Source organism: Lycium ferocissimum, chromosome 8, assembly GCF_029784015.1.
Source record: "Lycium ferocissimum isolate CSIRO_LF1 chromosome 8, AGI_CSIRO_Lferr_CH_V1, whole genome shotgun sequence".
In the NCBI taxonomy this organism is placed as follows: Eukaryota; Viridiplantae; Streptophyta; class Magnoliopsida; order Solanales; family Solanaceae; genus Lycium; species Lycium ferocissimum.
In genome coordinates this window covers 60681015-60700676 of record NC_081349.1, presented here as the reverse complement: position 1 = coordinate 60700676, position 19662 = coordinate 60681015, and the positions used below count along the sequence as shown (strand labels likewise).

Here is a 19662-nt window from a genome sequence, read left to right as displayed (position 1 = left end):
CCAAACTTGACACACCCTAAATCAATACTTCATATGGAACCTCCGTTGATGTTAGTCCCATATTACCATCTAGAGAAATAAAAAAGAAAAAAGGGCGTGTGTGACTGTGTGTGGGAGGGGGAAGATAATGAGCATAGCATATGAATATTTATTGTAGTTGCTGTAAATACATTCATAAAAGGAGGCTGACATACATAATATATATTCTTCAAACATAACATTATTTATTTCACATGCTAGCTAGAACTAGCCAATATGGTCAAATATTCATCACACAAGAACACAAATACACACACACAGAGTCATTGAACATCATAGATTTTTTATTTTTTGAGAAGGTGACCCTCCATATCTTTGGTCAAATCAAGGAAAATACCCAAGAGAGCGAGGGGCTCTGGGGTATCTTCATATTTCTTCTCGTACAGGTGTTGATGTAGTCCATTGATGTTCACTGGATGTAATACTAGTGAAAGAATTATACAACTCTAATACATCTCCTTCAATTACTTTCCAAGTAATTGACTTCTTCTCAAGATCGATGGCTTCAATCACTTCCTTCCCATCTATAATCATTAAAATCAAAAAAGCACAAGAGAGGTTACTCTTAATTCAAATATTCGATTCCTTGCAAAAAGATCTAAGTATTCACAAAATAATATCTTCAACTTATTTATTTTATTTTTTATCATTTTTTATTTTCATTTACATAAAATTAATCTGATGCTAATGAAGATTGGACTGAGCTACTTTTAGTCTCGAATGAAATTATATTTAAAAATATCCAAAAAAAAAAAACACATAGTGGAGAATATGGGGATTTGAATATATTGTGTTTGGTAAACTTGAAGTAATTTTTCATGAAAAAAGTTTTTCTGCAAAATGTTTGAAAAATATTTGTTGATATGTTGGTGAGTGAAAGATATATTACGGAAATCATATATTAAAGACTAATAATATTATAAATTATAGAGCATTTTAATTTGATGAAACTTTTGAGTATTAAAGATTAATAATATCTAAGTTATAGTTGGGGCCAGTGAAATAAAGTCAAAAGTTAAGGTAGTTTTAATTAAGGAAATGACTTCCGAGTCCGGCGCCAAAATGCTTGTTTTTGGAGCTAATAGACAAAAATAGGTTGCATTTTTTTTTTTATACCCAAACAAATATTGTTCCAGTCCGGATATTGTTGCATTTCGCTACACTTGTAGCGAAATGCAACAAATATATATTTTTTTTTTTTTGCATTTCGTTTTTATTCCAACGAAATAGGAATTTTTTTTTATATATATTTCGTTTATATAAAAACGAAATAGGAAAATAATTTTTTTTTTTTTTGTATTTTGTTTATATAAAAACGAAATAGGAAAATAAATTTTTTTTATTTCGTTTATATAAAAACGAAACAGGAAAATATTTTTTTTTATTTCGTTTAGATAAAAGAAATAGGAAAATAATTTTTTTTTTATTTCGTTCATATACCAACGAAATAGGATAAATAATTTTTTTTTTTTTGTATTTCGTTTATATTAAAACGAAATAGGATTTTTTTTTTTTTTTGTATTTCGTTCATATTCCAACGAAATTTGACAAACGAAAAACCCCTTCTTTTTTTTTTTTTTTTTACCGTTTTCTGCTCTCCACATCGCTGTGGTTTTAATTTTATTTTTTTGTACATTTCTGTTGGTTCAATCAGTTTCAAACGAGCATTAAATAGTCGTCAAAATAATATCTTTTACATTTGGTGACTTAATTTGCGAAATTTTTTACTTTTCTCCGTTTATAAATATTGTCCTATCTTTACCTATGGTATAATTGCCATAATAGTATTCATCTTACATATAACTACTTCTTTTCTATTTAAAACAAATCATATGACTGGAGAGGGGATGCAAGGACAGTTAATTTTTTTTACCGGACCGGAACAGTATTTCGTTGGTTATCCAACGAAATACCCATTTTGATATAAAAAAAAAAAAAAAACATGCTATTTTTGTCTATTAGCTTCAAAAACAAGTCCAACTTCCTCACAGTTTTTTGATCTTATACTTTTAATTTGAAAAGTAAAATTCTTCATGCTTATCAACAGAAAATAATCTCCAACGACTAGTCACAGCTTGAACATAGAAAATGACCCAACAAATGATACAAATATCTTTATGTTATATTTAACAATCTTACTTTCTTCACAATTTCTTCATCTTTTTTTTAACTTATTGTTCTATGAAAATGACTAACTAAAAGAACATTTTATAATATAAATTTATACCTTTTTAACCGATGAGTTCGACGATCTTTTTAGTATTTTAATTGCAGTTCGTTGACCAATAAACTCTACTAACATTTTTTAAAGCTTTTTTTAACTGAAGCAACGACTGAAATTACCAACTATTGATTAATTAAACTTGTAACTTTTGTTTTCTTTATTATAGTCTACTACACTAAGTACAAGATATAAATAAATCAAAAAAATAAATATGAACTAATTTATAATGACTAAATCAAAAAATATATGTAAAAACTTATAAAATTAATAAATTACCTCAATTTGAAGAAGATTATGGAGCAAAAGTTGAGGAATCCTTGTGATAGGATTAGTAGAAAAAGAAAAAGAATGAAGAACGGAAGAAGAGGAAGAATGGAGGCAGAGGAAGAATGGAGAATGGAGAGGATAAGGTAAAATAATTTAGGGTAAAAGTGAAGAGCAGAAAAAGGGTATATGAACGAAATAAAAAAAAATTATTTTCCTATTTCATTTTTATATAAACGAAATAAAAAAAAAATTATTTTCCTATTTCGTTTTTATATAAACGAAATACAAAAAAAAAAAAATTATTTTCCTATTTCCTATTTCGTTTTTATATAAACGAAATATAAAAAAAAAATCCTATTTCGTTGGAATATAAACGAAATGCAAAAAAGAAAAAAAGCATTTCGCTACAAGTGTAGCGAAATGCAACAATATCCGGACCGGAACAGTATTTGTTTGGGTATTTCGTTGGATAACCAACAAAATACCCATTTTGGTATAATAAAAAAAAAACGCACCCTATTTTTGTCAATTAACTCCAAAAACTAGCCATTTTGGCGCCGGACTCAATGACTTCCGCCCAAAATTGAAAGAAGTTATTTTCCTTTTTTAATGCAAAATGTTTTACTTGGAATATATTTATAGTAACCAAACAACACCAAATAACTTTTTCACAGAAATAATTTTCTTAAAAAATAACATTCATAATACGAAATACACCTAATATAGAAAATTGATCCAAGCAAAATATATATAGAGAGAGAGTAGAAATGAACATATATTACCTTCAATATATTTCCAGCTAACAACCGAACCAATCTTTATTACTTCACATTCATGAATCTCAAAATGATTGACTAATGATGGGCTTATGTTGCGTATATGATGAGTATTTGTGTGATAAATATCATGAACCGAGTGTCCTCCACACTTCACCTCCATTGAAGCAATCAACTTTCCCTTCAAACTAGGGCTGTTCAAAATCGAACCGCCACCGATAACCCAACCGTAAAATTGGCTTATTGGCTTATTGGTAGTGGTTTATCGGATTAGCGGTTGGGGAATGGATTAAAATTTTGTAGTTAACGGCTTATCGGTGCGGGGGCGGATTACACAATTTTCTTATTGGGCAAACCGTTAACCCGTTAAGAATTTATCATATTTATATTTTTACCCCTAAACATATAAAATATGTATTGTAAACCTAAAACACTAAAATCTAAAGCTAAATGTCACGACCCGACTAGGGCCATGACGGGCACCCGGGGCTAACCACCGAGCACCACTCATTCTATTACTCATCTGCTCTCATTCATATTTCTTATGCACATAATCATGGAAAACTATTATCATTGGAAACATATTCACTTTATATACATAAGCCCTTCGGCTATCAAAACAATATATATACATATGCAATGAGAAACTTGTGAGACCATACTACCCACACTGCGTATCTACGAGCCTCTACTAGAGTACTAGACATATAGACGGGACAGGACCCCGTCATGCCCAAAACATACATACACACACACACACACACACACATATATATATATATATATCAAAAGAATAATCAACGGCACCTCCGGAAAATAGAGTGCTCTCAATCAGCTAATAGCTCCTACGAGTCTGGATCGCCTCCTTGTCTACCTGTGGACATGAACATAGCGTCCAAAGAAAACGGACGTCAGTACGAACATTGTACTGAGTATGTAAGGCATGAATGAAATGAACACAATAGAGAAATCATAAGGCATAAGATGAAGACATAACTTGCGTACTCTTTGAATGGATACATTTTATACATATATCATACGTAGCATATCATATGAGTTACCATAGCGTATACATCATCTTATCATACATACATCATCATATCATTCATACATCATCATCGTTAACCCGTGTCTGGGTAACCCTCATATGCAGCCCACTAGTGGTGATTATGTCCGGCCTTCCAGGCGCAGTGGAACCATAGCAGCCCACTAGTGGTGGTCGTGTCCGGCCTTCCAGGCGCGGTGGAACCATAGCAGCCCGCCGTAGCGGTGACATGTCCGGCCATTTAGGTGCGGTGGAACCATATCATCGTGCATATCATAGACTTATCATTATTATTCATCTCATAAGCGTATCATGGCTTTATCATAACTTAGCATCATATATTTATCATCAAAACATACATTAGAACTTGAAGGCAACTATAGCTATGTCGGGGTGACATAAGGTCGTGAACCCCCGATTACTTTATGGAGTGATCATAATCGTTATATCTCACCTTGGAGGGACTAACATTTTAAGGTGAGTGCACATAAGGAAAACATCAATATATCATAGTTAACACCATTAGCTTTGTAGGCACATCATATCATGATCTCTAGAATCTTTAGCCTTAAGCTTATCATCATCATTATCGTACTCATAGTGTACTTCTTATCTCATATGACTATTTATGAACAAGGACTTTTAGTTTTCTTGAAAATAGGAGATTCATGAAGAAGAAGGAAATTCATGTCATAAGATTCATGCCTTAGAAAGAAAGGACTAGCCTCACATACCTTTGTCATTTAACTATTCTATTGCTTGCTCGTTCTCCTTTAATGATCACGTCTTTACCTTCAAAAGAATTCGTATCGACATTAGTTTAACAATTACAAGAACGCGCTTACTAAAGCTAGAGAAAATTGGGCAGCATTTCCTTTGTTTATACAACTTCCTCCATATTCCATATCAACTCCCAAACATTCATAACAACAGTCGTCATTCGTTTACATTATTCACATTTCACGATTTCCCTTCAATTCTCCAAAATCATGATCATAGTTCACTATCATGTTTCTTCACATATAATACTCATTCCATGTTCTAAATATCGTTCATAATCTACTTACAATCACAACATATCCATATTCATGATTCAATCCAAACTACTACTCAACAATGATACTATTCACACATTTATGACCCATTTTCTATACTCTTCTACAATCCCAAGTGTTTCAACTTTTCAATATTTCAAACAACATGAAAAGATCATGAAACTTACCTTAGATAGTGGAAGAATAAGCCTTGAGTGGAATACTCTTCTTGCACCCAAAACCCTAGTTCACTTCTCTTGGGATTTCTTGACTTAGATGACTTTAATGAGTTTCACACTCTTGATTCTTGTTGGTTTGATGAAGTTGATCATCAATTCCCCTTGTGTTCTTGTGGATGAAGTGTATGGAACCTTCTAGAGGTCTTGAGAGATGAAGAAAATGTGGGAAATGAATTTAATGAAGTGAGATCACACTTATATAATTAGAACTTGTTCAGCTCGTCGGGACTTCCATGGACACTTATACGGTCCGTGGAACATTCACGGTCCGTGTAACTGGTCGTGGTTCACCACTGGCCAGACATCATCTCTGTTGGGTGTTATACGGCCCCTTATACGGACCGTATAAGTCGGTCGTATAACTCCTTCTCCCAGAAATGTTCTCCGTCATTTGTTTGATCTCCAATCCTTATGGAACCTTCTTAACACTCGTTTAACACTTCAACATCAATCTAAGGGACGTTATAAATCTTTCCCAAAGCATCATTAGAACGTTATTAACTCGATACTCGTAATTCTTGTCCGACACAACATATGACTTGCTTTCCCTAACAACTTTCTTCTATTGCCTCGAATGTCTTTGGAAATCTTAATTAAGACCATTAAAGGCTATTTCTTACTTATCAAAACATCGTATACGTCGTACCCTTCGTTAGTCTACTCACTGTACGCTAACGGGAAATTTCCAAGATGTAACACTAAAGCACTAAAGTGAAAAGTCTGAACCTTCAGTAATTATCTTCGGTAAACTCTTCCATTAACCATAAATTATTATTATTATTATTATTATTATTATTATTATTATTATTATTATTATTTTGTTTTGGAAGTTACTATTGCAGTAACTGTGGTTCCAGAGAAAGGTGGTGAAGTGATTACCATCGGAAGGGTTGAGATTAAACTTGTGGATTCTTAACTGTTAAGTCCTGCACTGTGGCTATGGGGCTTAATTGGCTTCCTAGTTGTTAAATTATGAATAAAGCGTCTGTCTTTCAAGGCAAAAAAAAAAAAAAAAGATAGTAGTTAAGTAATTTAACCGATACACCGCCCGATAACCGTCCGATAATTGCTAACCCGATACCGAACCAACCGATATCTTATCGGTTGGCTAGCGGATTAGTACTTTTAAAAGCCGATAACTGTTAAGCCGAACCGTTAAGTGTAGTTATCCGCCCAAGCCGCCCGATAAGCAGGCCTACTTCAAACCCATATTTCTTTTTGGTATAGCAATAAGTCGTTAAAATAAAGTAGAGAGAAAATGTTCAGAACTTGTAGTCTTTATATAGGTGTTAATTAGCTGTAGAAAGCTAGCCAGTAGAAAACATTATACACCACATATCTATATCAAATATTATTAGCGGCCAGTGGGATAGAAGATTATATTTTGATTTCAAATCCGCGTTTGTTTATGCAATTTGTACAAAATTTCAAGTTTAACATCATATCATGTTTTCAAATCCCAAATTCTCCAAAAAGGCATGATTTGGGATTTCAAATCATGATTTTAAATTTTTTAAAATGTAAAACTTGACCCATAAGTTTATATTTTGTAAAAAAAGATAAATAAGTTGGTAAATATCTTTTTTAAATGTAAAACTTGACTCAAAGTAAAAATGTTGGTTTGTCTTCTCGGTCATCTGATCAGAAGTGAATGCTCGACGTGAAAAGATTGTTTGTACCATGTGAGAAGATTATATTAAACAGTAGTTACACTACAAATCATGTTCAATTTTCCTTTTTATTAAACTAAAGTTCGATCAATAGATATTGTATTTTTTAGAAAGGCCTTTTGGTAGCGTAACTTTGTAATGAACTATGATCTGCTCATTTGGTAAAGATTGTAAGAGTTGGGAAAATTTTAATAGTTTTCACAACTTGTGGGTTTTCAGGTTTATGAGAAAAAATACAACTTAGAAATCCAAATTGCATGTCTAAACAATACTTCAACTTCAAATCAACCTGATTTCAAATCACTGATTTCATATCATATCCAAACGGGGCCTTAGTTCATTTTGTGTATAGTTAGGTTTTAGTTTATTTATAAATTCGAATTTCACATTAATGAAATTTTACATACCCATGCTAATTAGACGATGATGAAAGTACGTTTACAGCTAATACGGTATATTCATTTTTCAAGATTAAGGTATAAAAATACGTGGTTCTTAATTTAAGGATCTTAAAATTATGAACGTTAATTTTAATATCATCAAAACGCGAAGACACTTGCATTATTGTTACTCTTGTAAAGATCATCTTTATCAAACAAGTGAATAATGTAACAAACAAAATAATATACATCCTTAAATATTTGCGCCTAAGTGATTCTGTTCGCCAAGTAGTTTTTTTCCTAAAGAAGGTTTTAATCCCTTTATTGTAGTACTTTTTCGTAAGGCGTCTTTATTGCGCAAACTCAAGATATAAATGTAGTAATACTTTATTTTAAAAAGTATAATCTATTACCTATTTTCTTACCGCATAATTAACAATTCAGCGGCACGTTAAATATGTATTGTTGATAAGTCTTCATTGTTATTAATGCTCTTTAGTCAAATTTATTAGATCATTTTAAAACAAAAATTATTTATGAAAGGATGATTGGCAGAAAAATTATCAAATATAAAAAGGACACAAGTGACTCGATATTCTGTAAAGTAACATATTTTAATTATGTAAAATAATTACAACTCGGTGAAAATCATAAATTGAAAAATATTGACATTTTTATGAATCCATGAGCATATAATTTTGTAATTATAGATAGAAGTAGATTTTTTTTTTTTGGTATTTTTAATTTTTAATTTTACTCATAATATTTCATGTAACAATAGTTTCTGCTAGCTAAATGTTGTGGAAGAAAAGAATTAGTTTCATTAAATGAACACCAAGAATCAATTTAGTTCTTCATATATAGTTTATGCTTAAAAATATTAATTCTAAGTTAAAATTGCAATTTATAGTACTTTTTGTAATTTTAATATCTAAATTTTAATTTTAAAATATTAAGTTGATCTAATTCAATTTAGCTTTATAATTTAGTCAAATTAATTTCGGGAAGATGAAAAATTTCACATAGATTAATACGGGGGCAAGAGTAAATAGTAAGATCTAGTTAATCTCCAGTTCAAAACGATAATGCGGTTCTATAATTTTAATATCTAAATTTTAATTTTAAAATATTAAGTTGATCTAATTCAATTTAGCTTTATAATTTACTCAAATTAATTCCGGGAATATGAAAAATGTCACATAAATTAATACGGTTGCAAGAGTAATTAGTAAGATCTAGTAAATCTCCAGTTCAAAACGATAATGCGGCTCCACAATTGCCTATATTTTGCAAATATGTATAATAACAAACAATGTTAAAGGTAATTTAATAATCCTTTCAGTTCATATTATATGGTATTGGGCTTGAAAGTAAGAAGCATTTAACTAATATACCTTAATTAAATAGTACCTACTTAATATGATCTTTTGGCTATATAAAAATTCACTTATCTAAATAACGAAAAATTTGGTATAAAGAAAAAGTATTAATAAAGAAAAAGAAAAGATTCACAAAAAGTTACTGCACTAAAATTCAATATACACCAACTACATAGGCTCACATAAAAATTGATTTAAGATAAAGAATGAGTAAAAAAAAAAATGAGGATAAGCTAGGAAAAGAAGAAACAAAGCCACGTCTAGCAACACTATAGGGTTAAAATTCTTGTGAGAACTACAAATTGCATCCTCCCTTATATATAGTTACAATTTTTTGGTTATGTAAAAATTCACTTATCTAAATAATGAAAATTTCTGTATAAAAAACTATTAATACCTTCCCAATTATATAACAAAAAATTATTCGAATTAAATATAAAAGCTAAGAATACCATATAATATGAACCGAAGGAAGTAAAGAGCAAGAAAAGATTCACAAAAAGTTATTACAATTTAATATACACCAATTACATATGCCCACATAAAAATTTACTTAAGATAAAGAATGAGTCAAAAAATTGATAATAGGCAAGGAAAAGACAAAACAAAGCCATGTGTAGCAACACCATTGGATTAAAATCCTTGAGGACTATAAAAATTTGGGATCCTTCCTCATATATAGTAGTAAAATATACACTAATTACATATACCCACATAAAAATTGACTTAAGATAAAGAATGAATTCAAAAAATGATAATCGGCAAGGAAAAGACAAAACAAAGCCATGTGTAAATTAAAATTCTTGTGAGGACTACAAAAATTTGAAATCCTCTCTTATATATAGTAGTAATATGCTGCAAAGAGTTTATGTAAGTTAAAATTTGTGATTTAAGTTTAGTTTTAGACGAAATTAAGGAAAAACTTAGATTCATTAAATAAACCTCAAGAATGAATTTAGTTCTTCATATATAGTCTATGTTTTAAAATATTAATCCCCGGCTAAAATTATAATTTATATTAGTTTTTGTATTTCTTAAATATCTAAATTTTAATCTAAATTATTAAGTTGATATAACTTAATTTAGCTTCAAAGTTTAGCCAAATTAACTCTCAAAAAAATTAAAAGCGCAACATAAATTGGAATGAAGAGAGAATAATTATTAAGATCTATTAAATGCTCCAGTTAGAAATGAAAATGTGGCTCCACAATTACCTAAATTTTACCAAAATATATAATGACAAATAATCTGAAGGGTAATCTAATACTCCCTCCGATTTATATTATATAGTGTTTTTAGCTCGGACACACCTTAAAAAACTACTTACCCCTAAAGAGTAAGAAATATTTTCACTAAATAACCCTTAATTAAATAGTACCGATTTAATAAAAAAAATTTGACTATATAAAACTTATTTATCTATATAAGGATAAAAAAAATTAAGAAGATAAAAAAAGCTAATATCTTCTTCATTATGTAAAATCTATTTACTCTAAACTAAATTGCAATGACGAGAGGGTAATTAGTACTTAAGACCTAAAATAAGAATACAATAAATGGGAGGGAGTAAGGGGCAAAAAAAAGATTAACAAAAAAATGCAGGGGCCCACGTCTAATGGAATGAAGAAAAGTAATTGAGTGTTAAAGTGGATAGTCAGACAAAGAAATGGCAGTGGCAGGCTAGCAGCCACGTGTGTATCCTCAACCAATCAAAAATCTTGTATTGCAATGTGAGGACGACAAAATTTGGTGATGTTCCCTTATATATAGTTACTAGATAGCCCGTGCCCGTGCAAGGCACGGGCATACGTCCGACTTGTTTTTGTTAATCAGACCTTCGAAAAGGTTCTTCAACATAATATGTGAGATTGATTGTAGCTTTCCATAAATGATAAAGAAACTGTCAATGGTGACTCAATAAGAATCTTGTATCTCCTTAGTGAAGGCAAAGACTGTAGGATTCTTAGAGACATCTCAAATTCTTGAACAAAGGCATACTGTTCATAAGGAAAGCCGAAAAGTCACTATATGCTTTAGCTTGAGGTATAGTCTCATATGATACAACAATGCATTTATTGTCCATCTTTTTACATTTGTTACCTGTCATGTTGGCTTCATATTCCAAAAAGCACAGCTACATAATTACCAAGAAAAAGTTTAAACCAAGAAGATATTCATTACAGAACAAGTAAACTAAGAACTTGCAATTAGATTAACATGTTCAATAATTAAAGTCACTGTAGCTGTCACCATCAATTTTTGATAATCAACCACGCAATAGCTCTCTTTTGCTCCTTACTGACTTCCTATAAATTCGGTGAAGAATGATCAAGAATGTTGCCTTCATAAATCTAATAAGATATGTAGTTTAGACACAATCCGAATAACTTTTGCATAGTCTTGCTTGTCGGGTGGAAAGGTGATCAGTATTTATAAGTACAGGATCATAGGATGACTCAAACTTTCACGTAATTTATTCTGAGAATGCATGACTTGACAGCCACTTATCTTCACGTAAAATATAGATGACATTTAATATAATTACCTTTGTCCCATGAGCACAACGATCACCAAAAAATGTTTATATAAGCCCCCCCAAAAAAAAAAAGCCAAAAGTGAGTTCCAGAAGTGACTTGCTTCACCTGTAATTATTTTTATACAAACAAGACAATGAATTAGGCCACTGAATATTGACAGGCGGGAAAAAAGAGTCATTCATCAACCTGAAGTACCAGCGATATGTAAATACATAAGCAGGAGGGGGGACACTGAGTTACATAAGCTGTAAGTGGATTACTTCTTGGAAGAAACATTTACATTTAAATTTTGTTTAAAGGTATCATTTAACAATTGACACAAAGTAAAGACAAACCCCTAAAATCACCTAATACAAAAATAACAAAGTGAGTCAGTTGTCCTAGAACGGAAATAAAGGAGAGGCATTTCCAAGGATCCGTCAATTGTGCGAAGGCAACTTGACAGTTTAGAAGATAAGTCGAAGTTCAGGATATAGATTCTGCGAAAGATTGAAACAGTACCTCACGTGGTATAAGACCTACGGTAGTGTTATGAGTTAAGTTAGCACACATAATGGCATTAGCATATTTGCTACAACAGAACAACCAAAGTGCTTCCCATTGGTATGTTGATTATCTTAAGCATCTCTATTGAGCTTTCCAATTTAATGAGACATCCCATATGAGAGCCCCCATTTTGTTCACCTTTCACAAAAGTTGGTCATCTAAGCGTTATTAAAGCCAAAGAAGCTAAAGATGGAAGCGCTCCAACAAAATAGAGGAATAAATGTTTCCTCTAATATAATATTTTATTAATCCTAAAGAAGTTTTGGCTCCCAGGCAACTCAACATAGCACCAAAGACTATTGTGCCAAATATAATGGAAGAATAACCAGAGAGTGTTGGCGGTGGATTCTTTAGCTCAAATAGACTCTGGCATAACTCTTTATATTCTGCCTTTCCTAAGCATATTGAGTCCATGTACTTCAGTAGCTACTAACTAAATAATTTTGATAAATAATTTTAACAATAGTTCCTTGTGTATTCTCCGAGAACATAAGCAACATGTCCAGCCATAAGATTTCATATAAATACTCTAGATAAAGTATAATTGCTATAACTGTTGTAGAGTTCAGTTAGAAAATCGCCTTTGATATCTTTTTGAGCACTTAAAAAATAAGATCTGTCTTCGTGCACGACCGACGATATCGCAAACACATAGAATGCTGTTTAGAAGAATACAATTACACTATTACAGTTGGAAACCTTGAAATTTTCTAGGAAGAATAAAATAAAAACTGTGCACGTGCACACAAAATTATTCATGTATGTAGGAATGTGGAGAGGAACACAGGAGAATGCATTATTTTACACATCAAGTATGGTGTTTGTGTGTGTTTGTATTCAGAGGAGGGGCAAGCCCAGGAGACACTGCGAGCATACCTTTCCAAAGGACTTAGCACCACTTGTATGAAATGCCAGAGTTGGATGTTCTTTTAAGAATATTCCAATCTATCTTCTTGTTGTCCAGGCAGGACCAAATAAAAAAAAAATATAGATTAATTCAATTTGTAAAGTAAATATTGATATCCAATAAAGCAGATTATAAACTATTCTATATAATATATATAACGATAATAACACAAACATTATACAACAAAAGAACCATATGTTTATGCAAGCAGTTTTCTTTCAAATGTTTCTCTAAATAGTAATACCTTGTACCTTGTGGCTCTTCATCATCCTGAACCTGCAAAATTAACCACCGTAAGCCAAGAGCGCCAGCATTATTCCTTCATCTAAAATAGCCTAAATTCTCCTTAGCAAACAGAGAAAACTATAAACAACACATTGCACATTCCATAGATAACATGAAAACAAAATTGTGTCTGGTACTTCTATTTGAACAACATCAAAAGATCCTTTGACTTTTTTCAAGAAGAGCTTTTAGTAGAAAGAATATTAACAACGAACAATCCATCATATCATAAATAACATGTTTAGGTCCCTATTTGTTTAGGCTGTCCTTTCTCAAACATTGTGTCCCTAACAACATTTGTGAACCCATCTCCATTTGTTTCCTTGGAGGTGCTAGAACCATGTTTGTTATCAAAAGGATTGGCCAAAATTCACAACCAAATTTAGTTTAAGCAAATAGTTACTTGAGTGCAAAAGTGAAGTTTAACAAAGCAGCTAATAGAAAACCCTTCAAATTTAGGGGTCATGAGATGATCAATTCGTACCTTAAGACATATAACCCTTGTTGGGGTGTTTCCTTCTGTACATTCTCTCCCCCACTAAATCTAATTAGCCATGTTATCTCTAATTCTTTTTCGGGTCAAGCATATCATCGAACATTTTGTCATAGCAGCAATGCATATCTTCGATATCGATGAGGGAAAAAGATTTTAGCCATATTAAAAATCATACACCAAGATGTCTATTTCCAAACATGCATGAGCAAATCAAATAAAATTCCTGAAATGCCACCCAAAAAATAAAAAAATAAAAAAAGAAGGATTTACCCAAAAAGAATAGGAATAAGTTAACCCAGCAAATTGTGATTACCAAAATAAAAAGGTGCATCAACTAAGAAAAGTTTGCAAAAAAGCACACCAAAACATAGAACTCATACTTTGAAAAAGTGAATAGCAGAGAAAAAAGCAGAAGAAATTAGAAGAACTTCCTTGCGTACCTTGCCAAATCACACAACCCGCCCTCATTGAGCTTTGGAGGCAATTGATTAGAAATTCTTAGCAGACCTTGTGCTTCGCCAGTGCCATTTCAAAGGAAGAAGAATCAAGCATTAAAAACCTGCAACAAAATTGGACCAAAACACTCAAAGTTTAACCATAAAAGGAAGAAACTTGCGGAAACAATTTATATCAAGTAAACCAAGAAAATTGAAGGGGAAAAACAGAGTACCTTAGAATAAACCTCAGTGTAAACCTAGAAAATGAAAGAGAAGTGAGAGCAGGGTTAGTGATTTATTGGTCTTTTTCATTGCTCCCCTTGTAACATAAGCTTTGCAAGACCTGCCATAGAGCGAGGTGATTGAATTCCAAGGGATTAAGGGGTAACCTCAGTGTGGAACTAATACTAACACAAGGCATGAGACAAACATCTGGAGTGTCTTTCAACCAAAAAGCTCCTATATTTTGTATATGATTTTTCAGAACCTGAATGAGAATCACAATGTTCTCTTGGAAGGTAATCTTGAAATGGCAAAATCAAGGAAAAAGAGTCTTCATCATTTGCAAATCAAAGCAATGCGAAAATGAGAAATAACAAGATTTTGAAGGGATAGACAAGACCCAACACATAAAAGCAGGATTCTTTTCAGAAGAGAATCACAATCTCGTGCAATCTTGAAATGGCAAAATCACTTTCTTCATCATTTGAATTTTGAAGGAGTTTTTTATCTTGATGATGTGCTGATTGAGGCAACAATGTTTGGCTTTGTTTCTGGATTATATCAATTGATTCGATAACGAATTCCCTGATAGCGCAAAAGCAGAAAACATGTTTATAGTATTCAGTTAAATAAAAAAAAAAATTACATTATGCAACAAAGTCACAAGACAATGCATATCACACTTTGATTCCAGAAGAAACACACCCTAAATTAGAATGGATTGGATCTCTTTTAACTCATTATTAAAAAGGGGATGCTAATTTAAATTGTCGGAGCAAGTGAAAGATGTGGTGATTGAGTTTTTTCTTATATTAGTATCAGTCACTCATCACTTTAATTCATGTAAAAACCACAAACTTTATCACTTTTTTAGGGGACATGTTGAACTTTAGCTCATTATGAAAAATTGAAAATGATGGACAAGAGATATTCATATGTGCATTTTCACAAACAATTGAAGCGCACTGCTTCAATTGATTAGTTTTTGTGTCAAAACTATATATAGCGAAGACACCCTACAAAATCAACAGTTTGATGCACCAGGATACATATTATGTGGAGGAATCAAACTAAATAACAACTTGATACATATAATAAACACAATAAGACACACATGCAACTATCAACTAATAACAATATAACAAAGCAAGAAATAACCCAACCAACCCTCACCTCAAAATCTGAAATCTTGAAGAATCGGTGCAAATTTCTCACCACTTCAAATCTGTTGTCTATCACTGCAAAATAACACATGCATGGTTGGAAAATAAGAGGAAAGACAAATAATATCCATCTCCCTCACTGGTTTTAGTGGGTAAAATCAAAAACTCACCAGATAAAACCCAAAAAGGAAAACCAAAAGTAAAAGATAAAAACAAAAAGACCATACACAATCAAACGAAACAGACAACCTTCGTAAGAAATCCACGAATGAATAAACGTTAAAAAAAAAATGCAGTGATACCGTATAGGAGCCCGAAGAGGAAGATGAATCAGAGAGAGAAATCATTGAAATGGAGTGTGTAGAAGAGTGGGAGTTTTAGTGGGACGCGTGTTTGTTTTATCAGGGCTCAAACATATGCTTACATTTAGCCATAATCCATATTTACGAAAAAATGCCCACTGAAGAACTCTCACTTATTAATAGTTTATATGCAGTATATCTTGTGTTAATAACCTACTTAAGTAGTATTCTTTAGACAGTTTTACAAAAATAACGTGACTTTTCAAAAAGTTACGAAAATGTAACCCTTATATGGTGTTATATGACAATGGATTCTTTAGACAGTTTTACAAAAATAATAAGACTTTTTCAAGAATTACATCTATTTATCGATCTATCTATATTATTTTAAAAGTATTAATATAAATATTGGTTGATCAAAATATCCTTCAAGTATTAAACGACTTTTGTAACCTTAATAAGTTAGAATTATTAACCTATTGCTACTAGGAACTTCTTAATATCAGAATATATTTGTTAGTTTAGTCTCCCTGTGCAATAAGAATTCTTTCATGGTTTATTTTAAGTTTCCCGTGGTTAACCCTTGAAATTCTATCTATTTTTTCTTTTGTTATTAATGACTATACTCCTTAAAACACGTAAATCTATTTGAGAAATCAATCCATACTTGATACTGCTAATAATGTTGATAAAATGCTTATTTTTCTATGGTTCGTTGTTTCATGACTTTTATTATGCATTTTGTCTATTAATCATAATTTTCTTGCTTTGTGATTAGCATGATGGAAATTAAATGGTTGATCAAAAATACTTTAATTTTAGATAACTTTTGAACATGTGTGATGCACATTTTATCATGTGCTTTTCTAACCCCATTTGAACCTATAAAATTCATGCAAATTCATATGCGCTTTATTTATGGTAATAGAAACCAACATCTGGAAAATTAATATGACAGATCAAAATTGTACGTTATTGGGTAACACTTGTGTGATTTTTTCTGAAAAGAAGATGAACTTATCAAAAAATAAAAAGCAACAAATTCTATTACTACAAGAATAAAATGAAAAAATTTAAAGTAAATATTTTTCTAACTCATAAAATGAATGTATATAATTATAATATTATTATCTAATAATTTTTACTATGATTGAGATTGTTTGAGAACAGTAAAAGTGCGGGGAGGGAGTAACTAATATCAGTTAATTATGTTAAATTATCTTCATGAAGTGCAGATCGGTGAATTGATATATACTTATTTATAATTGTTTGGATATACTTTTTTTTTTATGTATTACTTGATTTTTTAATAGAAAATATTATTATATCTTATTTTTGTGGTCAACTTATTTTTTTTTAAAATTAAATAACTAAATGCTTTTAAAACTTATTGACATTTTAATAATGTAATCTTATTTAGTGGCGATTTTCAACACTTTGTATCTGTAATTGACAATAAATAGATATATTGTCACTTAATCTTTTTATTTGATAAACTCATAATTTTAAAAATATAATGGGTTAAATGTCGAGAACCCATAAAACATAAATATGAGATTCACGCCCTATAAAATGTGATTCGCGATGAGCATTTCGCAGGATATAGGCCACACAAGAAGCATTTAATGGTTTGCGCCAGATCATTTACTGGACCAGATTTAGATACAAATTGAATAATCCCATGGTCCAATCTTTGTGGATTTGACAGCATTAATCTTGCTGAAAAAGAGTTTTGGTTTTTATTTTTAGTTTTAAATAACACTCTCCCTTTTCCTACTTTGTGAGACTTTATTTTTATACGAGTCAACAAGTTTTGTTTTATATTTTTCGTTCACATACCATTTAACAATTTCTTTTTTTCATTTTTATATTTTGGTAGAAGGGTCTCCCTGTCAGCTTCATTGACATCAGTTCTAATTGCAGATCTATCAGGAACAAAAATTGATACGTCTGTTATGCCTCATAATCCTGCAATTTGAAGATACCTCAAACTAAGGCTGTCCAACGGGGTGAGACATCCCGGTATCAGCCTGGTACCATCCTGGTACCGTTATTGGGGATGGGATGGGCTTCGGGCTAAGGGATAAGGGATTGGCACGGCCACTTTAAATATCGGGAAAAGAACATCAATGCCCATTACGCACAAAATAATTACCCATCCATGCCCAATTACTTTTATACCCCTAAAATCATTTACCGTTAATACTCATTATAGCTCTGGTACGTAATTGTCTCTCTTTTCTTTCTTTTCTTTTTTATTTCTTTACTTCTTTTTCTTTCTTTTCTTCTTTTCTTCTTTTCTTTTTTCTCATTTTTTCCTTTTTTTCCCTTTTTGTTCATTTATTTTTTTACCAAGTCATATTATATTTTATTTTCTTTTTCACCATAATCTGATTCCGTATTTAATTCTAGCTCCTTTCTTTTCGTTTTTGTTCTATATTTTTATTTTTTTACATTTTGTTCCTTTTTAATTTCATTTATTTTTTTTCTTTTTTTTTTCTTTTTTATCACCATAATCTAATTCCATTCATCTTTTTTTGCTATTTTTATTTATTCTTCTTTTTAAATTTTTGGTGATTTTCACTTACTTTTTCCTCCTTTTCAAATTTTATTTTTTCAATTTTTGTTTTTCATAATCTAGTTCTACACACCTTTTGGCTCCTCCATTTTTTTTTTTCAATACCAATAAAAAGGATAAGTGATATAATATATTTTTTTTCCATATCTCAAAAAATAATTTATTCTAGCATATAATATATCAAATCAGTAGCAGTTGAATTATACTGTTGCAGTATACTATGAAAGTCATATGGTATATGTCATATACTAACAGGAAATCATATAGGACTAACGGTTCATTCTTTCAAGAAAACACTCAATCATCTACGATACCAACCTGGTATATATCATATATTGACAGAGGATTATAGAGGATTAATTCATCCCTTCGATAAAAACACAACTTAATCCTCTACGATACCCACATGCCACATGGTATATATCATATACTGACAGGGTATCATAAAAGATTGATTCATTCCTTCAAAAGATACTACATATCACTCTATGATACTCAAATAGTATATCATATATTGACAGGTATCATAGAGGACTGGTAGTTCATTGATTCAAGAAAACACTCAAATTTTCGGATATCAACTCCGATATATATCATATACCGATTGATAAGTATCATGTATTACGCCATTCATTCCAATACCACCACCTTTATGATGCCCATATGGTATGTATCATATACTGACAGAGTATCGTAGAGGAATAGTTCGTTTCTTCAAGAAAAACACTACTAAGTCCTTTATGATACCCTCATTGTATATATCATATACTGACAGGGTATCATAGAGGACTGGTTCATTTCTTCAAGAAAAACAGTCCTTAGTCCTCTATGATAACCCCATGGTATATATCATATACTGATAGGGTATCATAGAGGAATGGTTCGTTTCTTCAAGAAAAACACTATTAAGTCCTTTATGATACCCTCATTTTATATATCATATACTGACAGAGTATCATAGAGGACTGGTTCATTTCTTCAAGAAAAACAGTCCTCAATCCTCTATGATAACCCCATGGTATATATCACATACTGATAGGGTATCATAGAGGACTGCTTCATTCCTTCAAGAAAAAGACATCTCAATCCTATATGATATCCACATGGTATATATTGTATACTCACAAGGTATCATG

General features: G+C 31.2%; 1 long non-coding RNA gene and 1 pseudogene across 4 annotated transcripts; both read right to left on the bottom strand.

Moving 5' to 3' along the window:
• Positions 1 to 185: 185 nt before the first annotated feature.
• Positions 186 to 3493, bottom strand: LOC132066518 (kirola-like; annotated as a pseudogene).
• A 7185-nt stretch (positions 3494 to 10678) lies between these two features.
• Positions 10679 to 16082, bottom strand: LOC132067064 (uncharacterized). 4 transcript variants are annotated; one of them, XR_009417006.1, is made up of 5 exons: positions 14495 to 14746; positions 14265 to 14383; positions 13288 to 13319; positions 13013 to 13085; positions 10679 to 12069 (listed from the first exon to the last, which is right to left on the bottom strand). It is a non-coding gene; the product is annotated as an uncharacterized LOC132067064 (long non-coding RNA). The 4 variants fall into 4 exon arrangements; XR_009417005.1 differs by lacking the exons at positions 10679 to 12069; positions 13013 to 13085 and adding exons at positions 15657 to 15721; positions 15949 to 16082 and having other exon boundaries at positions 13111 to 13319; positions 14495 to 14604; XR_009417004.1 differs by lacking the exon at positions 10679 to 12069 and having other exon boundaries at positions 12130 to 13085.
• Between the last annotated feature and the right edge of the window lie 3580 nt (positions 16083 to 19662).